General features: G+C 35.9%; 1 protein-coding gene and 2 non-coding genes across 4 annotated transcripts in view; 1 reads left to right on the forward strand and 2 right to left on the reverse strand.

Annotated features, from left to right (window-relative positions):
• The window catches only part of LOC120634951 (sperm surface protein Sp17), a 158,047-nt gene that overhangs the window by 36,779 nt on the left and 94,339 nt on the right, over window positions 1-26,929 (reverse strand). The gene's annotated exons all lie outside the window — the stretch shown is intronic.
• On the reverse strand, window positions 5,358-5,471 carry LOC120634970. The gene has a single exon (XR_005659268.1). It is a non-coding gene; the product is annotated as a U5 spliceosomal RNA (small nuclear RNA).
• LOC120634969 lies at window positions 12,194-12,308 on the forward strand. Its single transcript, XR_005659267.1, has one exon. It is a non-coding gene; the product is annotated as a U5 spliceosomal RNA (small nuclear RNA).

Below are 26,929 nucleotides of genomic sequence, written 5' to 3' on the forward strand. Positions count from 1 at the left end.
TTTTAATCCTTATGGGGTAGAATTTTGATACAAACTTTATATTTATTTTATTTATTTATTATTTATGTACCATAAATTGAGATTGTGAACATAAGATACATGAAGTGTACAAAGGAAAGCTTATCTCTAAAAGAGATCTCTTCCAGCTACCCCAGGATGTAAGATGATTTAATTGTGGTATAGGTCAAATAAAGGTACAATATACTTCATAACTACTAAGTATATTTAATATATCTAAATAATAAAACAAATTCTACATACTAATACAATAACATTTGAATATACTATATATACAAAATACATAAAAATAATATAATAAATATTTATATAATATAAATATAAATATATATCTATAATAAGTAAACAGTGATAAATATACTATGACAACGATAGATAATGCTCCTTTACATTGTGTTTAAAAGAGTGCACCGATCGGCAGTGTCTAATATGTAATTATACATATATTTAAGCCTTTAAGGGCGGATTTTCAAAACCTACCTATGAGTTTTAGGTAGCTGAATTCGTTTACCCGGTCTTAAAAAGCACTTTCAGTATTTCTCTTAAACTTTATAAGTATCAAATATCTAAAAAAAGTTTATGGCTATTAGTACGCGGTTACATCACAACAGAAGTCTACTGTCAAAATATTCTAAGTATCTAAACTGTGCGTTAATATATCAGTCAGCCTGTCTGCCTTTGAATTTAGTATACAACGTGTAACGGAATTACGAAATACTGTTGAAGGGCGCATAAGTATATTTCATAAGGAATCCACCTGTAAAATATTAAATCAAAAGAAGGACATTTATTTTTCCATACAAAGTAATTCAAAACATTCTAATTCGTTTACTTATGACAACCCTATTGAATATAAAAGTGGTGTACATAAAAACTTCGTTTTCACAGAAGAGTTTTCACAGTAAATAATATAATGTACCTCTAAATCCTCTGAAGTATTATTTCTGTTTTGATTTACACGTTGTATACAGATAAAGTTGTTCAATATTATGAATACTGCAATAAAAACAATTTCTCATATCTAACAAGCCTTGTATTTATATAAAGAGTCGACGTGTGCACTCTATTCTGGTAAATGCCATGAGTATTGAGTAGGCGGTAATAGAGTATACCTGTATGACCTTTCGTGATTTGACCTATGACATTTTGTAGTTTAAACCCGTTGGTTTGTTGCAAAACTCATTTTACACAGTATATTACTGTAACATTTGCAACTGTTACACTTCACTCATGTTAAAAAAATATATAAAAGGTTAAGTTAGGTTAGACTGACCCAGCCACCATGCGAATGGTTTGAACACTGTTGGGTTTTAGCCGGTACGAGTCCAACATAACAACCGTGCCTCCCCGTGACGCAGTGGAGGATTACCCCACGAAAAAAAATTGGGAAGGAGCTAGACTTCACTTTATGTGGGCCGAGTTCGAATCCCACCAAACACCTTGAACTTTTCTGAGTTATATACGGTTTAAGTAATTAAAATATCACTTGCTTCAATGGTGAATGATAATATCGTGGGGAAACCTGCATGCCTGAGTGTTCTACATAATGTTCTCAAAGATGTGTGGAGTCCACCAATCTGCGTGGTGCCTTAACCCCTTCTCATTGTAGGAGGATGACAGCTAGTATAGGCAGGATACATTTTACTCCCCTCTCCGTGGTTATCGGCAAGTTCCATACGAAAATCGAAATCGTCTTTTTCTCTACGTATCACCCAAACTATTAGGCATCCGATTTAACCTTTCCTAGGTTTAGTAAAAACGAGCATTAGGTATATAATTGACCTAATAAGCAACATGAATTTAACAGAAAACGTCTAAATTATTTTTCATTCAACGCAAATTATATTCACAAAGTTCGGAGTACACAATTTTTCGCCTATACAAGAAGCTGGTTTGCGAGAGATGAGAGACTCATCTCATGCATAAATTTGCATAGATTAACTATATATGATCTACTTTAGACTTTTTATTGCCTGGCATGTATACCGTGCTAAATTTATATTTGGCACAGCAATTATATAATTTATATTATAAATGCTCGAATGAATTGTGCACGCTCAATTACTACGCACGTTTCGCACCGAAGCCGGAGCATCCTCAGGAGATGTTGACCTTACAATGAATAATTGTTAAGTAAAACGTGCGTAGAGAGTACATTGCCGAGGATCTGTTTGGTGTGGAGTATACGGATTGAAGAAATTATAAATGACACCATACAGATTCTCCTGCTGTTCGCGGAGTATGGCCTAATTAAGCTTAATTTTCATAACTTATTATTGATTTCCGCAAAGTAAAGCCTGCTTCTATACAATATTTTCGACTGAATCACGGTAAACAGGTTTTATGCCCTCGACGTTTGTAAACATTCCAAATTCGTACTAAGCGCGATTGGCTTCGAACTTCCTAAGTAGCTATCTAGGTACTCGTAGCTACTTTAGCTGACTATCTAGTTAGCTAGGTCAAAGAGACTCCGGCCTTTGATGTTCTCACGGAGTAATAAATTTGCTTGAGCAACCCTCGTAGATAGACCACTACTTTACATTGGTAAAATTAAGGAAATAAATTGATTAGGATCTTTACTAGCTATTTATATAAGAGTTCAGTGTATTAAGAAATACCTAAAGCAAGTGCCAGTGACTCGAATAATAAAGTCTAGCAATAATCCTTAGTATAAATGAGAAAGGGTTTTTGTTCGTTTGTATGTGTGTTCTTCCTTCACGCCCAGACCAATCTACTTGACTTATGAAGCTTGGATAGAAGCAGGTGCAATGGCGTGCTTAAAGGGTATGCACAGAGTCTGCAGATGATATAAAATTAAGGAAATCTCCAATACGAATTATACATATGTAAAGAACTCTTTCCACGAGTTCATATATCGAACCTTTTCTTAAAGTCACCAATGTTTTTTACAGAGATAAGTGACATTTAAAAAAGATATTTAAGAGTTTATTTTAAAAAGAAATTATTTGATTTTAAAGACCTTGAAGTAAGGTCTTCAAATGTTGTTTCTTGTATTTTCACAAAAACGCAATTTCGTCTTTATTTCAACTACATGAAGGGAGTATTATAAACATGATCATAAATATTTAAAGGTAGGCTTTTTATAATTCTTACAATGCCTATCCTTAAGTTTTTTATAATTCGTACTTTACTTTGTGGAGTTCCATGATTTCGCTATGCACTGCGAAAAGCAGGAGACGGTGTTATTTATATTTTTTATACCAAACAGATCTTCGGCAATTCTCTCTACTCACGTTTCGCTCTTGAAATAGGCATGGTGGCAGTAAGTTCAGTTTAAAGGAAATTGTATACAATTTTACAATAAATTACCAGTTGATATCTTGGGGATGTCTCTAAAACAGTTCAAACTTTGTATGAAGCGAAATTTTATAGAAAATTCCTATAGTATAACGGATTACGTAAACTATAATAAATCTTGGGTGTGATCTAATGCTGCTTTTTAAATATTTTCAAATGACAATGAGAGATGGTGATAACAAGAAGAGCATCCGGCTAAGTTTGTTGTGGGCTTCTTCTTAGACCAGGGCGCGTTTGGAACTCTCTTAGCTTTAATTTAAGTTTACAAATGTAATAAACGCCATCACCTAACATTAGTGTTAACATGTTAAATGAATGAACAAGGTTTACATGAATAAAACATTTTTGAATTTGAATTTGAATTTTTTTTTGAGACCGGACCACAGCATTGCAAGAATGCTTCTTAGCGGCAGGAATAAGAAAATTTGTAGTACTTCTCCGGAAGAGCTCTGTCACGAAAACCTTCTAGTTCTAGTATAATATCAACTCGAACCATATAATCTTGTGAGAAGTACTAGGGCTAAAGTATTGTATGAAGATTACAGATTCGCTGCGCTCTTGCGTAGCTCGTTAGATGCATATCCGGTTACAGGTTAGGTAGCTCAAAGAGGATCCGCCTTTGACACTTGCACGGTTTAATGAAATTTCTAGCGTTGCACACGTAGATATAATTCCACAAACGTTGGGGGATTGAAGCTGTGCAATGCTCAACTTTTTACCTAATTTGGGCGTGCTTAAATCTTCATTAGACATTGAGTGGCGAAAATTATAATTGTACTAGCTGCGCCCCGCGGCTTCGCCAACGTTGATTTGAGAAAAAAAGACTGTCAAAATATATTACATAACTTTCAAGTATTGTCTCGTAAACGTAATTTCATTATTTTACGCTGTTAAAGCTAATATAAGTATATAAAACTTACAAATATGAATGAGTGAACTATGAGTTAATCAACTTTATAAGCATCTTTGCTCTAAATCACTTTGTGTATAACACACACACGTTTCAAATGACATTTCGTTTTGGTTCTATTGTAAAATCACTAACTCGTGACAAACATTAATTAAAAAAATTAGGATTAATTTTGACATAGGTACGTAGTAATTTTTTTTAGATAATTACTATCGCAAGATAATTAAGATAATTAACCCTCCGATATTGGTAGGTTAAAAAATTAAAGATATATCCAAGGTTAGACCCTAACGCTCGGTCGCGCAAAGCAAAGTTGCGATTTAAACCCCATATTAGCAGCTAAATCTGAGTTAAATTCATGGCATTCAGGCCGTCTCATTAATTAATTTATAATTTCTCCAATCTTTATACTCCACTCCACACAGATCTTCGGTAATGTACGCCTACGCACGTTTTGTTGCGTCTTTAGGATATGTTGACTTTACAATGAATAAGCGGAGAAACCATCGCCTATCAACCGAGCAACAATTTGTGGGGGCTGCGAGGAACACAACCTAAAATGGAAGCTAGTTACCAGTTTAAAAAGGGGATTTCTATTATAATTTTAATATATTTTTATTGTTAAAAGCGAATAACATGCCTACATGCATAAAACACATACACACACAACAATTAACAACGGACTTTCATACAAAGTTCCAACCCCTATTACACCCCCTTAGGTGGGTAATTTCGCAAAACTGTTTCTTAGCTGACACCTACGCTCTAGAAAGAACCTATCTTTGAAATTTCAAGTTTGTAGGCTTTATAGTTCCAGAGATTTTGTGATAAGTCAGCGAGCGAGTGAGTGAGTGAGTCAGTGCTTTTCTCCTTTACATATTTATAACAATAATAATAATATTTATTGCTTTATTAACCACAAACACAATTATAAACATATAAACATTTATGAAAATCGGGTTTTTTTAAATCCATCGTGCGGGCTACAATCGTAGGGCATCAATAATTTTAAACTCATTTCATCCCTCTATAGGCGTAGATGCAGCAGCCATTTTGAATTTTAATAATAATGGCGGACGTGTAACGGATTCAATGTTGTTAATGAATAATAAGCCCTACGATCGTAGGGCATCAAAAATTTCAAAGACTCATTTGAGTGTTCCTCCCACGGAAATCTTTAGTAAAAGGCGAAAGATTTATACGTTTTGAAGGGAAACCAGAGTTACTCGACAATAATCTGAGCGGCGTTATATAGTTTTGCTGTGAACACAACGATACCTTGTATTTTTTCCGACACAGCGCCATCTAGGTAACGCGTGGGTAAACTTTGCTCACAATATTTTATATTCATATCCCAATTGTGAACCATAAAAAAAATATTCTGCTACAATTTATAATTAAAACGGGTAACCTTATATACTTTTGCCGTGAACAGCGCCATTCGCCTTCATGTTGCTCGAACATTTAGGACTACTATACGTTACGATCATCATGTTATCAAAGTAGCAATATATGCTCTGAACACTGTATGATCTCCTTAGTCTCACCACAATTCTATCATTATTTTCAAATAGCTTTAACATTAAAAAAAGAAACGCATACTTTATTATACCTATAGAAAAACATTAAAATATGAATAACTATACGAACGACTCTTACCTTAGCAGCCGATCGATTGTGAATCTCATTTAACAGTAATGTTTGTTGATGATTTAACTTAATCTGTTATTTTTATTAGCGACAATTATATTACGTAATTTTTTTTTAATGAAAAGTATACTATATTTATTATAATAACTCGAAGAATATACATAAAAAGTTTCATGAAGGTGGGTTCAGTAGTTTTCGCGTGAAAGCGTAGAAAACAAACTTACATTCACATTTATAATATTAGTAGGGATAGGAATACGGATATTCTTAACAAGTCTCAAGTTTGAAGACGCATGTCATTGTCTCGACCCCTCATAACGTGGGTCGGAGGATAAGGGCAAGAAGACGAATTATCTTATACTAAATATAAAGCTAAAGAGTTTGTTTGTTTACTTGAACGCGATGATCTTAAGAACTACTGGTCCGATTTAAAAAGTTTTTCATTGTTGGATAGCTTATTTATCGCGAAAGGCTATAGGATATATATCATCATGCTAAATCTAATAGTAGCATAGCAACAATGAAGAATGTTTCAAAATCGGGTTTTTTTCGGGTTAAAGTTTAGATAAAATCATGTATGTCAAAATTGTTTCCCTTTGAAATTTCTATAAAATAGTCTGTGACAGCATTTGTCTATCTTTTAAGGTTCACTTATATGCAGGCGAAGTCGCGAGTGACCGCTAGTAATAAATAATTTATTGATCTCATACTGTATTTACGATAATAACTCACACTGTGCGTGGTTCAGAGTGTGTTGTTGTACTACAACAGTATTATCAAAATTTACAGTGCATATCATTCTTAGCCTAATAATTTTCACTGGGCACGTTATGACATTCCTTCATAGTATAAAGGATTCTAGAGCATAAACCCACCACGTCGCTGCAATGCGTGTTGGTTAGCTTTAAAAAATACTGTTTTCTTATCTATTGGACTCTTTGCGTGTCCTTTTATTTAATACCCTTGAAGAGTTTATTAAATGACATTGTTTTCAAAGGTCTTTACTGTAATTCCTTTTTTTAGAATAAATAGTGAGTTGATTATTAGATAACAATATTTTCGGAGTCACTTGAACATAAAATTAAAATGAAATGAAAACCATACTGCAGTAGTCCCTTTGCAAACAATGAAGCGAGGGGAGAACAGGGTGGGCCCCAGTGACCGCTCCCCTAAATAATATATGAATGACCCACTTTAAATAGATTTAGGTCAAATTTTACGAACACAGCTATCAATTCAGGTATAATTTATTAGGTATGGAAATATTTCAGTTACAATTCATACAATGATCGTTATCACTTAACATTTCAATTAGTGTTGCCCAAATGCAAGAACAAGACGAGACTTAGCCAGTCTTGGTCTTGGTCTTGCGCCAATACACCTGGTCTTGGTCTTGGTCTTGGTCTTGCGCTCCCAGTCTTGGTCTTGGTCTTGGTCTTGCAGCAAGAGTCTTGCAAGTCTTGCAATTACCTATTAGTCTATTACTATTTATTAAAGTTTACTTTAAATCTTAGAAAAACGTATTAGAATTGGAACATTGTGAGCTTGAATTAACATAGCCATAGTAAAGATCAAGCAGATTAATAAATAACTGAAGATTTGATAAGAAATTCGAAAAATCAACTGACCTATATGTCGTTTTCCATGGAAGTAACTGTTTCTTAATAAACATTTATGATTTATAAGCTTACATTTGCTAAAACATGTAAAAAAACAAATTAATTACAATAACTTGACTGTATTTTAAAGAACAATACTTATCTGTCTAGAAAGAGATTGAACCCTCAACTTATAAGAAATTTAATAAAAGAGTTTTACGATTTATCATTTATTTGAATAAAAAATAAAATACAACACAAATCAACAGCTTTATCATTAGGTTATGATACTTTATATCAATTCTTTTGACCAAGAATTAATACAAAGTAACCATCTGGCTGACTCATCACTTAACCTATTTCTATGTTTTCTAATTACTTATGATGCTTTAGAAAATAACCTCTCAGCAGGTACTGAAGTTGCAGGTATTGAGAGAAAATCACGGGCCATTTTCGATAAAATCGGATACTCTGTCTCATGCGTCCTCCACCAATCTAAAATCACCAATCTGAAACTTATTTATTCTTTGGAACACCTGTAGGTACTCTTAAAATTCGAAATTATTTTGCATGAATAGTGTCAAATGTTATGATTTCGGCGCGGCGGCAACGATTGTTTTAGATTTCAAAAGAAGCCGCCGGCGCGTGTATCATAACCATGTACTTCCGAAAAGCGGCAAATTTCTTTGAGAAGTAAGTACAAAACCTTTGATGCCGCATTATCAAAGTGCCGATGGTTAAAACATAACTATGCATGCACTCAGTTTGATTTTAATAGATATTTTTTTATTCGCTATGTTTATGGTATTAGTCGTAATGCGCATAGGTCCAGTTTTTCATATTCTTTGATATAGTTTTTTGCGTCTCATAGAATTCCTAAGCGTACCTACCTACCTATACACCGAACTGTTACACCTAACTACTCCGTGAAATAGCGCTAAGTCCTAGCTGCAAGACGCAAGAGTCTTGCAGGCTATGTCTTGTTCTTGCTCAAGTCTTGCACGGTCAGTCTTGGTCTTGGTCTTGCTAAAAATACGCGGTCTTGTTCTTGGTCTTGGTCTTGCAAAAACGCAAGAACAAGACCAAGACTGCAAGACCAAGACTGAATTTGGGCAACACTAATTTCAATGTAAATAATTCATGTCATAATCCGCGACAACAGATACAAAATCTGTATGCTTTCATCATCATGACCATATACAATGTAGATTGGAAATCTACAAAAATCTAAAATCCAGCGCTCAAAAAAATAACATTTAAATTCGCTTAAAATAGAAAATACCGAGTCACAGATAAAATAAAATAACCTTAAAGCCAATCCCAAATTTTAACGGTGTTCTAATAAAATTGCATTGTCATCACACAGTCAAAAAAAAAAAGAAACGACCAACCAACAAAGCAAAAATAATACGAAGTTGAAATTCGAAAATTGTGGGGAAGTTTTCGCTGGCCCGCAGTTCCGGTTTTCGGGTCAAATTGTTAACTGGGAGAGAAATAAGTGAACTATGACTGAACGCAGCTGGAATGTTCCAGCAGAAATTCCGAATTTTCGGTCTGGTTAGGTACCTTTTTATAGCGTTAACAAATAAGCGTTTTGCTGCAATCTTATATCCTAAATATAGGACGCATTTGGCAAAATCCATCAGGGAGGCGAAATCCGTTACCGTTTTTGGAGACTTGTTAAAATCACTCTTTGTCTCACTCACTTCACTCTTTAATCCTCTTTTTGTGTTGACGATTTAGTTTCATAGTTTCTTTAATATAATATGATTAAGTATATATTATTTGTATGAGATAAAATGTATTCCATTATTATCATATTTATTTGATTGTGTTTATTAGTATGTATTTTGTGTATACTTTTATTTATGTATTTATAATTGTATGTGTATATATGCACAGCGGCGTGCATTTCAAACATGCACAAAAGCACCGCCTACCTTAAAGCTTTTCTCGTATAGGAGGATAATTTTTCCATTTAATGCCATCTTTCTGCTTTATGCCTACCCTGGTCAAAAGCCCCGTGCACGCCAGTGTATATGCACCACCTCTTTAACCACTAACTAACTTTCTTATATAAATGATTGACCAAGCAGACGGCCCACCTGATGGTGAGTGGGAAACCATCGCCGATAAACAGAGCAAAACTTCACATGGCATTTAAGGATGTATCCTACAACATGCCGCCTTGTGTCCATAAATTTGAGGCGTAGGTGTCGACCTTCATGTGCAGGTAATTACACTGGCAACCACGCTATTCAGATCAGAGCACAGCATTGCAACAACGCTGCTAGCGGCAGAAATAAGCATGGCGTTAGTACTTCCACGGACGAGCTCTGTCAAAAAATGCTCTTCTACTAGAATACGCCATTAGTTGCCTGGAAGAGATCGCTGTGCCAAAAAATGCCCTTCTACTAGAATACACCATTAGTTGCCTTGAAGAGATCGCTTTGTCAAAAAATGCCCTTCTACTAGAATACACCATTAGTTGCCTTGAAGAGATCGCTCTGTCAAAAAATGCTCTTCTACTAGAATACGCCATAAGTTGCCTGGAATAGATCGCTATGTAGCAATAAGGTCGCCAAATTGTATAGATACGCTTTAGTTTGGTGTGCAATAAAAGTGTATTCATTCATTCATAAATTCATCCATTCATTCATTGCATAAACAATATGAGGGGTGCAAACCCTTTTGGTAGATTTTATACCTTTGCTCGACAGTGGACGTCAATATTGATGTTATGAATAATGATCGTGATAAGATCAGCTTTATCAACTCATTACCGTACTCTACAGAACACGGGTTTTCCCTCACAGTGAAACTGTTATAGGCTTTAGGCCACCAAGGCCACTGGCCAAGTGCGAATGAGTTCACACGCCATTGAAGTCATGACGGTAAACTCTCAGCCAAGCTGTATAAAACAATTGCTTTATTTTAAAACGCGCATAACTCAGAAAGGTCAAAGGTGCGTGCCGGGGATCAAACTCGGAAAGGGAGGTTGTAGTTCTTACCACTAGAACACCACCGCTTAAACCTTTATGTTTACTTTACTAACTAATTTTCATCTTTACTTACTTACTTTTTACTTCAGTTACGAGCGACTTCATAACGTGATGAGCATCCAATAATAATTTAACAACTCAAAATACATCTAAAGTGTCCTATCGCCGATCAATTCAGGAAACAAGCGTTTAATAAAGAAACATTTAAACAAGCCAATTTAAAGCTTACTACTATACACACAGCATTTATTCTTGCATAAACTGTTTAACGGACAACGGTTTTGTGAAACGGTAAAGATCGAAATCAAGATAAATTCAAAGGAAATGAAGTCCTGTGTCGTTTAGATAGGGTATATGTTTACATGACTGATGCTATCGTGTAAAGGTGTGTGCAGAGGTAATTGAATCGCAACACGCTTCCGATGCAGAGGGCTTTGTGAACGTTTTTCTAAAAATATTTAACGAATAGCAAGTTCTTGTTTGGGGTGATAATAATAGGACTGCTATTGGTAATACAGGGTATTAGCTTAATAAGGTAGGGGTTGCGGAAGATAACGGCAGAGTTAATCAAAGCAGTTGTTTGTTCTAGAGACAATTTTCTTATTAGGTACATTCGATGTATTTTCGGGATGGGGATGTACGGTTTCATTGTTTTGTTAATTGTAAGGGTGTCTGGGTGTTATTATGTCCCACAGCACGGCTAGCATAGGCAGGAGACAATGATATCCCCGGGGATGCAATATAAATTTATCTTCTTCCACAGATTTATAAACTCTCAGAATTCTGGCACACCAGTGGAAATACTATATGTGTAATTATAAACAGGGGTAAACTTCTCCTATTAGAGAGTTAATGATATCCCCTGTGAAGGGTTATAATGGGGGGATATGCAGAGATGCCGAGCAGCTGGGCACTAACTGCCTCTCTCCACCTTCGATAGGGTAGAGGGATATATCGATATAAATATTATAGAATCCTACGTTATCCCAGACGAAAATAGGCGATAGAATATTTTCAAAAAGTTCGGGATCCGTATGGAATTCCGTTAATGCAACCCAAGGTGTTAAAAAATGCAAAAAATCACTGTTTTGCGTACGCTGCGGAAACTATAGACAGTAGAGCAAAGTGTTGTACCTACTACAGTTTCAATAAAGACATCACATCTGCAATACCACGTGACTTAATATTACAGTTATATCACAATAGCTACTTGTCCATGTCAAAATATGCAATAAAAAGCCGAAAAATCCTTATATCTATTTACAAAAGAGCAATGAATGTACTACAGTTTTATAGAAGATATTAATATTTAAAAAAAACTCAACTACCATATGGTGTGAGACGTGCGTGGGGCGTTTTCACTGTTTTTGGACACACTGCCCTGCATAATGCTGAATGAGGCTTTTGTATGTCCTTAAATCTATGTTAGAAACAATCTTTTATAATTTTAGACGTGCAGTAGCTGCGTTTGAAGATGTTAAATTTTGCAGCATTTAGTTATACCTACTATATATTTCTTTTCCCTTTACGGTCTATTCAACATCAAGTAAATAAAATATACAATGTTTGAAATCTACAAAAAATATTGTAAGCAAAGTTTACACGCGCCTTAACTAGAGGGCGCTGTGCCGGAAAAATTACAAGGTATCGTTGTGTTCACACCAGAAGTATATAAGCTTGCCCATACTAATCCGGCGTAACTCTGGTTTCCCTTCAAAACGTATAAATCTTTCGCCTTTTACTAAAGATTTCCGTGGAGGGGAACACTCAAATGAGTCTTTGAAATTTTTGTTGCCCTACGATCGTGGGGCTTGTTATAAACTTTATATTTGGTAAATTAAAAATCACTTGGCCGCCATTAGTTTCGGGTAATTTTATCACGTAAAATGATTATGAAAATGAACAACGATAAATACTGCCCGTTTTCACGGTCGGTTCGTAACTTAAAACGCCGCGTCGTTAGATATCACATAAGAGTTTGTGAAACATTTTTTACCTCTCGGCATCACCTAAATCGCTAGGCAACGAATTAAGGCGACTCCTAGATTTAGTGAAAACGGATATGTGTTTTTATGAGATTCTAATCAATGTTGTGTGTCCGTCGGTCTGTCTAATAAGTGTGTCGTAATTTGTATAGGTACCGCTTTTTTAAACATGTTTTTTTGGTGTTTCTGGATCTTTATAATGCTACTGCGATGTGGCTTAAACTGCACCGTAGTACGGAATCCTCCGTGTGTTATTTTAACACGCATTTATTGCATGTACGGTGATATTTCAATTCCGCTAACACAAATGCTCGTACTTTCTGATATAAGCGACTGTGGGTTGTATAAAAACTTCTTCGCTCTTTTTTTTTTGAAATAATCGTTTCGTCAATTGTCTTCTCGCGAAAAGCTTTAACCAACATCTTAAGAAGCTTTCGCTTGGTTGTTGGATCAAGGGACGGATACAGAAGGCCGTAGTTCTTGAAACGGCACGTATTGTGAGCAGGTTTCTCACTCTGGAGCCCTGACCGCCGGTTGCTTGGGAATTCAAAAGCCCAGCAAGCGAAGGGCGGATGTTTGTTTTATAAATTTTTAATAGTGTGGTTTTTTATAATTAAACATTGTTAAGAATGAAAAAAAAGATGAAAAATGATATGAATATAGAAAAATATATAATAACTAGCGGACCCCAGCGCCATCTGTCGGGCTAATTTCTGAATCTAAGCCATCCAGGGTGCCACCCATACTATACCAAAAAAATTCATTTAAATCTGTCCAGCCGTCTAGGAGGAGTTCAGTGACATTACACACGCACGCAAGAAATATATATATATATATATATATATATATAAAGATAATATTCTTAACAGGTACTGTTTTTATGTACCTACTACTAATTTAACATTGTAATTAAAAATAAATGTTAGAGATTAAAAAATTAGCTACTGCAGCCGGGTAAAAGAGGCGTGGCACAAATATTAAAATCCTTTCGAGCCGGAAAGTAAATTAACTATGGAAATAAGCCATAAATCACGCAAAGCTCCGCATACTAAATTTAAAACACTAGGTAATAATTATTCTGCCCACGTTAGTTGAATGCTGGTTTATGAAATATCAGGTCATACGAAATTATAGTCTCTTCATACCAGTGGCGTGCACTTCATACATGCACAAAAGCACTGCATACACTAACATTTTCATATGGCAAAGGAGGAGGATTTTTGCCATTGTATGCCGTTTTACTTCTTTATGCTTACCCTGGTCCAAATTTCTGTGCACGCCACTGCTTCATACAAATAAAATAATAGGCTACCAGTGCTTTTTATGATAATATAAATAAATATATAAATACGACTAAATATATAATATATATACACATCGCCATCTAGCCCCAATTTAAGCGTAGCTTGTGTTATGGGTACTAAGATGACTGATTAATATTTTTTATAAATAATATACATAAATACTTAGAATATACATATAAACACCCAGACACTGAAAAACATTCATGCTCATCACACAAACATTTTGAATCGTAGTCGTCGAGTGGGAATCGACGACTACGACCTACGGCCTTGGACTCAGAAAGCAGGGTCGCTGCAAACTGCGCCAATCGGCTGTCAGAGCTTTTAATTTATAATCATCAATGGTCTATAACAGAGCAGTGCTGGAAGGCCTCTCCGAAGAGTAGGGGTTGCTCATAATCACCTGAGCAAATCTTTGAAGTACATGATCCTTGCATGCCCTACGTAGGGTTACAAAGTTACTTGGCCATGGTGTACCATTGTACGGAAGCTATGGTGATACGTTCGACCGTAACAATAGGATTCTTCCTCCGAGCGGCTGGGTGATTACGTATCTCCCGGCAGGCTTGCGACAGGCGTAAATCTTGCAATCGCTGCTGTCAAACGTAACTTTTGTTTCATTATTGCACGGAAAAGTGACGTTAGACAACAGTGATAGCAAGAGTTTCGCGAGATACGTAATCACCCTGCGGGTGATCGTGCTCGGGGACCGTGTTGCAACCACCCGTCTCCCAAAGTTGTATATATGTTTAATTTTTGTAAACGCTTCGTTAGCGCGATGCAAGATCTTGGTGGCGCCATCTAGTTTGGTTTTAATTTGGGCCGATAAAAGAACGATACAATTAATAGTTCAAAATAACTAAAAATTTGCTTGGTATGAAAAACCCAAAATAATTTCTACCTTATAGTTTAGGTTAATTAATAAAGCGTGATTTTTTGTTTTTCTTTAACTATTATTTTTATGAGAGCTATAACCATACCCAATAGGTAACACATTCACCATCGAATTTGTTAATATTAGAGAAATCGGCTAGATATCTTTTTTGAAGATATTTTTTAACTTTTTTTTAATAGAAATCCCTTTTTTCCACCATTTTAAAGCGATGTAAACTATCATATCATTACATACATATTCCCAAATTTTTTATATTCTTTTGATATATGCGCGGGCACTAAAGATTATGAAGTAAAGGTGAGTTTGTAGGCCGAAATCTTCAAAGCCTATAACCGCGCCTTTATAAATAAACCTGGCAAAAAGGCAGGTAGCATGTCCAACTCCATTATATTAAGTGCCACGTCAACCGCAGATTTCCGACCTGGCAGGCCACTTTTTTTATATTTTATCGGACGTTTTACTTTTCGATCGAAATTGAATTAACGTGAACTCGTTATACACTGTTTGATCAAGCCACGTTGAGTGCTCGTTTTATTTTTTCACTTTACTTCTACATTTTCGATGAATTTTAACTTTTTGAAACGTTAATTCGCATTATGAATTTAAAGTTTGAGCGCCATGACATATTTTATGCCGAGTGCTACTAAATGGGATTGGGAGAACTGAAGCCATTGATTGCCTCTATAAAGAAGTATATGTAATTAGTCAAACATATTCCCAAATCCATTTTTCAATTAGCAAAATGATACTTTTGTTAATACATGAAACCATTAACATATATCCACTAAATGGAAATAAATGTAAAAATCGTGTCAAAGAATGGTTGCTCACGCAACATATGCAGAAACTGAAAAGTTGCTTGAAGTTTTATCTTAGTTCGGTAATATTTCACACACACACACACACACACATACACACGCGCACGCACACACACATACACACACACACTCACACACACACACACATACACACACACACACACACATACACATATGTATAAAACGTTCAAAACATGTAACCTAGTACAAATATGTTTACCAGCGTTACCTTGATTCCCACAACTGGCAAATGTTTGTGTGCTGAACATTAATGTTTTCCAGTGTCCGGGTGTATAAATACTTATAATATACATATAAACACCCAGACACTGAAAAACATTCATATTCATCACACAAACATTTTCCATTTGTGGGAATCGAACCCACGGCCTTGGACTCAGAAAGCAGGGTCGCTGCGAACTGCGCCAATCGGCCGTCAGTCTTAAGTCCAGTAGTGGACTGTTATAGGCTGTTGAAGAATAGTAATTAGTCCACACCATAGAGTAACCCTTGCTATGGTGCGGACTAATTATTGTTATACTTATTTATGTATAGCTTTTGCCAGCGGCTTCACTCACCATAAGTTAAATTTTTGTTTTGGTTCAAATTTTCATCCCCTATTTGATGCCTTTGGAGTGGTTTTTAAAATTTGTGAAACACTTATTTCTTTATTTTTAATCGAAAACCTAAAATCAAAGTTACATGGATGTAGCTTGAATAATAAATGACAAATGAAGGACTTTATACAAACTTTCATCCCCCGTTTAACCTTCTTAGGGTTAGAATTTTCAAAAAACCTTAGCGGATGCCTACGTTGTAATAACTATCTATGTGCAAAATATCAGCCCCATCCGTCAAGTGCTTAGAGCAGTGCGTTGATAGATCAGTCAGTCAATCAGTCAGTCAGTTACCTTTGCCTTTTATATATTAAGATTATAAGTATAATAGGTGTAATATTTAATTGGCAATAAACTATGTAAAACTAAATAAAATCTAAAACGTCTTCGAAACCACCGCAGCGAGGCAAAGTTCCTAAGATGCTGGCAGCATTTCCCCTTTGGATGGCCAAACTAATTCTTTGGCCAAGGTAACTGTCCGCTCTAGGATCATCGGTAGACTCAATAAGCCTTTTTGAAAATACAAATAAAAATACTTAATAATACTTTTGTATATAATTACTATTATAATTATTACTACTATTATACCTAACTATTCACCATCAAATTTGTTAATATCAGAGAATCATCTGAGTCCAAGGCCGTGGGTTCGATTCCCACAAATGGAAAATGTTTGTGTGATGAACATGAATGTTTTTCAGTGTCTGGGTGTTTATATGTATATTATAAGTATTTATGTATATTATTCATGAAAATATTAAACAGTACCTATAACACAAGCTACGCTTACTTTGGGGCTAAATGGCGGTGTGTGTATTGTCGTAGTATATTTATTTATTTATTTTATTAACATTATAACTACGAAAATTAATACTTCCTACTTCGCTGAGATAAGAGGAGTAGGAAGTATTACCTAACTGCCTAACTATTACCTACCTGGCTAACCTGTTACGGAATATGGTAGTCATACCCCTAATTTCTAGGCGAAATCACGGCGGAATACTAAATCGCTTAGCGGCACGTCTTTATCAGTAGGGTGGTAACTAGCCACGGCCAAAGCCTCCGACTAGACCAGACCAGATAAAATTCAGAATTTATAAATTCCCGAAATCGAATCCGGGACCCACTGCACAAATTTAAAGCGCTCATCAAAACGTGGACGAAGGACGCGGGCAGCAGCCAGTTAATATTATAAAAACTTAACAACAAACAAACAACAAACACACAACAAACAGTTTTATTAAACAGTTAATATTATAAAAGTGTCTACAACAGACGCAATAAGTAAGAAAATAGAACGTCGAACCACAAATGCATGGAATAGATACTGGATATTTAAAGAAGTGATGAAATCGAAAGACATGCCAATGAAATACAAACAAAAAGGGTTCGATATTTGCATACTTCCTATATTAACCTACGGAAGCCAGACTTGGGCTTTAACGCAAAAGTTAGAACAAAAATTAGCAATTTGTCAGCGCTCGATGGAACGTAGTATGTGACATGTTAAACGGTTAGACAAAATAAGAAATGAATCACTAAGAAAAGAAACGAACACGAACGATGTTAAAGTAAAAATCCGAAAACTAAAATGGAAATGGGCGGGACATGTGTGCAGGCAAAAGCAAGACAGGTGGGCAAAAAGAGTTACAGAATGGTATCCGAGAGAAGGGAAGCGATCTAGAGGACGGCAGAGAATTAGGTGGAGCGAGGATTTTGTCAAAATGATGGGAGCAACATGGCAAAGACTGACGCGTGATAGAGATGCATGGAAAGAAATGGAGGAGGCCTTCGTCCAAAGGGCGTACTGAACTGCGAAACTGTCAAATATAAATAATATGTTAAGAAAAATAGTTATAAGGAAGATTGTGTTTTAAATAATAGTTTGAATATTTATGTTTTTTTTTTGTTAACAATCATGCTTTTTTCAGTAATAAAGGGCTTTATTATTATTATTATTATAAAAGACACATAAATACATAAATAAAGCTCAGAAATATCTACACCGTGTAAGTAAGACTTACTGGAAAATCTAGAAAAGACCGGAAATCCTCTTTGATATAGTTCACAAGCGGATTACGTTTTAGAAGAATATTATAGAGGTTGCATTTTTATATTTTAGATAGCATAAGATCGTGAATTGAGGATATTCCTGGCGCACCGGTGGTCTTTTAAGTAGAAGGCTTTGATTTCCAGTGAAGAAAATTTTGGGTTTTATAATTTCTGAATTTTCTCTGTTTGGGTCTGGCGGGAGGCTAAGACGTGCCACAAGTAATTCAGCGTTTCGGTACGATGTCACGTAATGGCCTTTTGCCCAACCGTTTAGATCTGATGAATATAGGTAATAGAGGAAAGACCTCTTCAGGAGACAGCAGTAAACCTGTCACTTAAAGCTTAACGACCCTGAATATATATGTTTTCATACTATGCCTTCTGCATATGAAACAACTAACAATCCGATTTCGACTCCAACTTCTACGATTTCTTTTTTTTATTATTAAAAGGAGCTGAAATTATGTACTTATTTCTACGCCGGGCACGGATTCTGGCATTGACTATGACTTTTGAATCATCATAGTTTTCCCAGCGCTCAAAATAAATTTCAATCTTTTGTTGATATATATTTAACGAAATTGCATCGATATGTTTAATATTTATACTAGATATTACAGAACTAAACAGTTTGTAGGTAGCTTAATCGAGGAAGATTTAAAACTATGGAGCAGTAGGAATGCTACGAGCCGTAGCTTAAACAGGTGTAAACCTCAGAGCATACAGCTAGCATTTGACGGCCGAGTGGCGCAGTGGGCAGCGACCCTGCCTGTGCAGTATAATATCACAGATATATATCATAGATATAACGGCCGATTGGCGCAGCGGGCAGCTACCCTGCTTTCTGAGTCCAAGGCCGTGGGTTCGATTCCCACTACTGCAAAATGTTCGGTGATGAGCATGAATGTTTTTCAGTGTCTGGGTGTTTATATGTATATTATAAGTATTTATGTATATTATACAAAAAAATATTCATCATTCATCTTAGTACCCATAACACAAGCTACGCTTACTTTGGGGCTAGATGGCAATGTGTGTATTGTCGTAGTATATATATTTATTTATTTATATTTGGTAAACCGCTGGGAAAAAACAATTTAAAAATATAGCATTACTCAGTAGAGTGCTGGGAACATATAAATATATCTGTGATATTATATATAATATGTTATGAATATTTCGAGCTCGAAATCCTCCCTCATGGTTGACGGGCGGATTAGCCTCCCGAAGAGGGATTATGCTCTATTTATCAACATTACCCTCATTACGGATCCGTGTTGTATACTTGTTTATATGTTTGTGTGTGTGTGTACAAATTAATCTAAACGCAATTTTCCTTTTCTGCTTTAAGCTGTATAGTATAATGTGTATGACGTCGATATAAACCTTTTATTTATATAGCTTAGCTTTGGAATGGAAGCCATTTTGGGTTGTATAACTAAATTCGTCAACTTAAAACTAAAGCTACGAGGGTTCCAAACGCGCCCTGGTCTAAGAAGAAGCCCACAACAAACTTAGCCGGTTGTTTTTTTGTCTTTACCATCTCACATTGTCACTTAAAACTATTGAAGAAGCAACCTGGTTAGAGCAATAATTTACACCAAATTAGTATTAATTTATTTCTTATTTTTAGTACCTATTAGTAGTTGTACTTTTTGTGATAGAGCTGGTCAGCAGCGGCGTGAACTAGGTTTCTTACCGGGATATGCATACAGCAGGAAAATTGCATAAAATAGCAAAAATCCTCCTCCTAGACGAGCTATATTTCAATTTTAGGGTAAGCAGTGCTTTTGTGCATGTATGAAGTGCACGCCACTGCTGGTCAGGGAATATACTACCGCCATGCTTATATCTGTGCAACGCAACATCTCTGTGTTCCGGTCTGAAGGGCATTGTTACAGGTGTAATTACAGATACTCTGTCTCTTACCTATGTCTCAGAATGGTGGCCAACGGGGCGGCATTTTGCAGGATGTGTTTTTGTTAATGTATTACGTAGTTATGAAAACTTTTTAACGGCCGATTGGCGCAGCGGGCAGCGACCCTGCTTTCTGAGTCCAAGGCCGTGGGTTCGATTCCCACTACTGGAAAATGTTCGGTGATGAGCATGAATGTTTTTCAGTGTCTGGGTGTTTATATGTATATTATAAGTATTTATGTATATTATACAAAGAAATATTCATCAGTCATCTTAGTACCCATAACACAAGCTACGCTTACTTTGGGGCTAGATGGCAATGTGTGTATTGTCGTAGTATATTTATTATTATTTATTTTTTAGACGTGTTAACTAGATTCAGTTCAAATATTTTCTCCAACAGAACTACAGTGGAATTAGTTGCAAATACTTCCCTAAAATTGGGTTGTTAACTTATCAAGTAGAACGTAAGTTCCAAGTAAACAATAGTCCGAACTTAGCTCCACAGTGTGGAACTCGGTAGCTTTGTTGTTAGCAGTTTAAACATTTTGTAACAGGATGAATAGTTTGTGTGTACCGAAGTAGTTTTGACTATAGTTAAGATATAAACATACTTGAAACAATTGGTATAATAGGGTGGCGAAAAAGTCTTTTCGCATTATAGTATGTAAAAAACTTGTAATAAAATCTCTTTGGCTATACTAATTGTATCTGGCTGGTTTTGGTTTTGGTTTCAGAATTCTTTAGGCAGTGTCAGGTTAACATCACGACAGGACTGCCAAAGCTGCTTGTCGCGGTTTTATGATCAGAAACCCCGAAATTTCTATAGCAATGGGATTATGTCCTACCTACAAGATGGAAAAAAAATATCGAACAAAATTACCTAAATACTCTTGTTAAATGTAAATAAACTATTTGAAAAATGTTTTGAATTTTTTTATTTAAATGCGAAGAAACTATTTCCCTAACCTAATATGACGCGTGTTAAGTCGAATCTAATCTTTTTTTATAGTAATGGTTGACGGACCAGATGGCCGCATTTATGTGGGTAACAATCAGTTGTAAACATAGCAACACTTTGCAGGACATGCAAGGAACACGTTTCACAAAGTGCCACTCGGTTTCCAACCCAAACCGTAGGTCATAAGCTTCATTTACCTGTAATTCCAGAGCCAGGAATACGGCCCCCAACGAGGTGAACAGACGACATCAAAAGAGTCACTGGGAGCCGCTGGAAACAAGCGGCCCAGGACCCTTGGATTTTGGAACTCCCTACAAAAGACTTCCAGCAGTGGACTTCAATTGGTTGAAGAGATGATGATGACTTTTAATAACACCACCAACAATAGCCTTCGGACCAGAATACAGCAATGCTGCTTAGCAGCAGAAAAAGCCCTGCCTCAGATGAGATGTGTCACAAAAAGCTTTACTGCTAGGTATTGCATATCACAATTATTAATTATCTATTTAACCCCCTACATAAGAACAACTGGCTGTTATATGTTTGACGTGTCGGCGAGTATATGTATGTGTGTGTGTGTGTGTGTGTGTGTGTGTGTGTGTGTGTGTGTGTGTGTGTGTGCGTGTCTGTTGGTGGCATCGTAACTTCCAATCGGCTGTACCGATTTTAATTTAGTCGGGAGCAACGTATTAGCTACGTTTGATGAAAAACGATTCAAGATTTCCAACAACGCCACAAAATTGCGGATTGGATCATTTTTCCCAACTCCCTCATTATGGGCATCAAATGAAAGTTCTCGACTAGTAGAATAGAATAATATACTCTTTATTGAAAGGGAATGATTTTGTGTCGTGCGTGTTTTCAGTTATACATTTATTGCTTTCTATTATACATTAATTCTTCACCTCTTGAGTATGTAAGGTTCGCGAAAAATGACTGTGGACGTTGAACCTCAACAATTGTAACGTGACACCGCATAATTTAGCGCATGTCGGAAAATGCGGCATGAAAAACCTTTGTGAAATGCTTCCGAAAAATATTTATAAAACATTCGGATTACGGATACATTAAATCATATTTTATGCATGTAACGACACGTTAAACGTATTGTATGGAATGACTGCAAAGTTACCGCCACTTTGGACCATTGAATGAATGAATGAATACACTTTTATTGTACACCACATAAACATATAGAAAAATTATAAATAGAAATTGAACTTATCGCTACATAGCGATCTCTTCCAGGCAACCAAAGGCGTGAAGCACAGCCCAAGAAGAGAGGTAAGGTAAGTTTATATATATATTTCTTGTGTGCGTGTGTATGTCACTGAACCCCTCCTAAACGGACCGATTTGAATGAATTTTTGAATGATTTTTTTAAATTTTTTTACCAGTTTATGTTGGATAAGTTAAAACAAATGTGTTGAAACAACTTAATAAAACGAAGCTCTTGTAGGGCGTTCCAAACTCCACGACTCTGGGCCGCCTGTATCCAGCGGCTCCCCGCGAGGTTTCATGTCGTCTGTCCACCTGGTTGGGGGTCGAGGAACGCTGCGTTTACCGGTGCGGGGTTGCCACTCCAACACCTTGGAACCCCAACGTTCATCATCATCACTTGAGCATCGTGTTAAGGTCACATAGTCTCTACCATTATGACTATATCATCAGCAAACCGAAGTTGAGTGATGTTGATGCCCGTTCCAATCCAGAAGCTCTTCCAACGCAGCAGTAAACAGCTTCGGGGAGATAACATCTCCCTGTCGCACTCCTCGCTGCAATTGGATCGGTCTCGTAGTCTGGTCCGGTATACGGACTGACATTGTGGCATTTTCGGACAAACACTTCAACACCTGGATGTACCCGTAGTCAATGGGGCATCTCTGCTGTGACCTTGACCTTAAGAAGCCTCATTTGCTTAAAATTACACGGTGTAACATGCCTTTGCATTCTTTTACAGCTTTTATTTAAATGTTCGGGTACATCTTTACGTATTTCGGAACGTTTCTCTTATGTCAGTGGTGACAGTGATCAGCTGTGATGAGACACTGGTGATTTTTCAAACTCAAAACTGTTAACCGCTATACTCAATTGAAATAATTCTCTGAGATTGAATATCCTTGTGGCTTACCATTCCCATGCGGGGAACTACGGTGATATGAAGTTGCCATGTCTTTAGACTACCTGTTAGCAGACATAATTACATCTGCGGCTGGCACAGCACTGAAACCTCTGACTGCCTGGAACTTGATGCTGGCCTACCACAAAAGGAGAGTGCGATACCGAAATACAGTCGAGCTTAGACTGGCCTAGACCTACGCCTTGTTTTACTATTAGTTTCAAATATACTTGATCTTTTAAATTTTGCCGGTATTCTTTATTTTATCTTTAAGATTAAAGAATAACAACAACTGCTAACTTTCCCCTTCAAAGTGAAACACAGTAATGCTGGTTGGCGGCAGAATCAAGCATGGCTGTAGGGCTTCCTCGTATTAGCTCTATCTCTAAAAGCTCTGCTACCTACTACTAAGATAATATACCGTCTAATGTACCGAAGACATCCAAATTTATTACTCTTCTGACCCTCAGTTACAAAAACAGCCATATATTTAATAAATGAAGATCTAAAGACTGTTGGAGGGCGAAGAAAAATGTTCTGAATTTATTAAGATCGTAGATCGTTACATTGGAACACAAAACAAAAAATGATTTGATTGATTTTTTTTTACCTACATTAAGTTTCTTTTCAATTTTAAGTATTATTTGATAGCTAACTTGTTAGGGTTTCGGCCTCCCTTTTGGGCCGGGAACATATAACATTCCAGTTATGTGCATAAACGCACTATAATTTAACAAATAAAACTTTAGCCCTTAATTTTAAAAGCGTGAGGAATCCAGCATGTCCGAGAGTTCTCCATAATGTTCACGAATGTGTATCTAACAATCCAAACTCGACCAGCGTAGCCTGTAATAGCTCGGTAACGGGTATATAATGATTTTTATAATTTAATATAATATTACCAAACATCATAAAATTTTCCAAACACCTTGTCAGGGGTAAAGATAATCACAAAGGATATCCAATGATATCCATGCAGAAATCAAGAACTTTTTCCGAGGGATGTGAAAATGATTTATGAATAGGACAACCCGATTTGATAGATTTATATTTAAAAAAATCAAAAAAAATTAAACTCAACTGAATGACCATCTTCATTCCTATATTAAAAATATAATTTCTTTGTTTTAATTCAACAAACTGTAACTTTTATTATTCTTTGCGATAATATCATAGTAAAAGACCGAGAGGCCGGTCCCCAACAAGATGGGCAGACTAGCTGAAAAAATCACAATAGTGCTGTTTCTATCAAATCGCCAAAATGGCCTCCAAAAGCCGATGGAGACCGTGTACATGCGCGAAGTTAAGACATCACCAGGACCATGATCTTCAGTGATGAAGAAACGACCAAAGAAAGAGATTATAGACAAATTATCTATGCTATCCCATATTATTTCAATCCAGCTCTGTTTTGCTATTGAAAAAAAAAGAAACAGTGAGCGTTTACATTCCATTAGTGTTCTATTTATATGGAATAAAATTGAAATCTAAACATTCTTTATTCAAATAAAACCTTAAGAGAAAGCTTTTTTATTTACAATTACAAGCTTTCAGTAGCTGAATAGTTTAGTTAGTCTAATGAAAAGATGCGAAAGGTCACAAGGTTAAATGGCATCCATGTTCTAAAAAGTGTCTTATCCACCTAGCACAAGGTTCAGCTTTGAAGAGGGATGGGGGATATTCGGAATGTTTTTTCAAAAGGCATGAGTTGCAAACATCCCCCAGTTATTAAGCACGTCCCGGAAATATTCAGGAGCGGACAGATGGATAAAGATTATTCTTTTTATTTCATTGTGCATAATCCCGTTCGCTGCCAGAGGAAAATAAACCTTATTGCTATCCCATATTATTTCAATGCAGCTCTGTATTGCTATTGGAAAAAATGAAACAGTGAACGTTTAGATTCCATTAGTGTTCTATTTGTATGAAATAAAATTGAATTCTTTATTCAAATAAATCCTTTTAGAAAAAAACCTTATTTTTTATTCCATAACAAGTGACTGTAATCCCACCTGCTGATAAGCGATGAGCCTGTATAAGATGGCAGTGGGCTAACCTTTTAGAGGTATGTATTATTGCGTATGGTATATACGCAAGATCTTCAGATAGGAGTTAGGGGTTTAGAAGTTATGTCAAACCCCCTAATCGGAAAAGTTATTTGTCGACACCTCTTTGTCGGTAAGGCGGTAACTAGCCTCGGACTACGGTCGAAACCTCTTACCAGATAAGAGACTTATGATACATAGATAGATGGATAGATCTTTATTTGCATAATACACACGTTTACATAGATGTCATTTCAATATCAATTGCGAAGGGACAGTGTATTGCCATTAGCTGGCGTGCAAATATTACAAGTCACAATTACAATTTTCACACACCTACAAATATCTATTGCAGTGAGATAGTGATTACAACATTCGTCGACCTAAAACTAATACTAAGAAGGTTCCAAAGGCACCCTAAGAAGAGTCCAACAACAAACTTAGTGTTCTTTCATTTTTGGTCACCATCTCCCAGGGTATACATAGGTAGTTATATTAATAATTCACACATTAATTTATCGATAACATAATCCTTTATGATAGAATGTTTCTATCACATAGTTTGTTTGGTTGTTCGTGGCCGATTGGTGCAGTGGTCAGCGACCCTGCTTTCTGAGTCCAAGGCCGTGGGTTCGATTCCCACAACTGTGTGTGATAAACATGAATGTTTTTCAGTGTCTGAGTGTATATATGTATATTATAAGAATTTTATGTATATTAACCTATTCATAAAAATAAGCTAAAAAGCTACGCTTACTACGGGGCTAGATGGCGATGTGTGTATTGTCGTAGTATATTTATTATTAATTTATTTATATAGCGTCACCGTCTATAATAGCAAATTGTACATAGCATAAAACGAGCCATTTTATCCGAAACGATTAACTCGAGCCGAAGGTGAAGTAAATATTCAGGTCGAGGATAAAATGGGTTTAAGACCGAGTTTTCTATTGAATTCTCTGCTTCGATTGCGAGAAAATGAAACACGTAAATACTGTTGTTAAAGTAAAATTAAAGTAAAATTTGATTTCTTTTGTACGTAAATCGCTATCGTCACGTTTGTTATATTTACAATAATCCTTTACTTTGATGATTATCTAGTAAAAATAAGTATTCAAGGAAACTTTTACCGGCATTATAGAAGTTCCTTTAAAAATGTACCTTTTTATAAATTTTATGCACAAGAGCCAAAAAAAACTTTTTTAGTCCTAAAAACCTTAGGAACTTTAAGAGCATTTTTAGCAATGATGTTACTTTTTAAATTTACAAAGCTTTATACAACAATAAAGTTGTTGTTTCTTTATTTCAAAGCTATACTCTTCGTTTAAAATACCCGCTAGTCGCAAAAAATGGTAAGATTTTTTATTTTTGGTTTAGATAGCTCGTTTAGTGGAGGCTGAACGTTCCTTAATTTACTTGTTAGAGAGTTTAGGATACATACAGTTAATTAGGAGACCTGGCATCGCTAGGTCAATATTCCGAGTTGAAGCCATTGACCTGCTGTCCCACTTCCGCGTTGGCTCCGGTGTGTTTAATATTTTATGCTATTAATATTTAACTTTGATTTTCTCTACCTGATTTTTTAATTTTAATTTTTGTTTGTTTTCTTTTTAACTATTTACTTGCGTTTACCCGCGTTTTTGTTAGCTTTTAGTACGGTTTCTACTAATCCCGTTTCATTCCCTGGGATAAAAATTAGTCTGTTTGTTTGTTTGAAAGC

This window comes from Pararge aegeria, chromosome 25, assembly GCF_905163445.1.
Source record: "Pararge aegeria chromosome 25, ilParAegt1.1, whole genome shotgun sequence".
In the NCBI taxonomy this organism is placed as follows: domain Eukaryota; kingdom Metazoa; phylum Arthropoda; class Insecta; order Lepidoptera; family Nymphalidae; genus Pararge; species Pararge aegeria.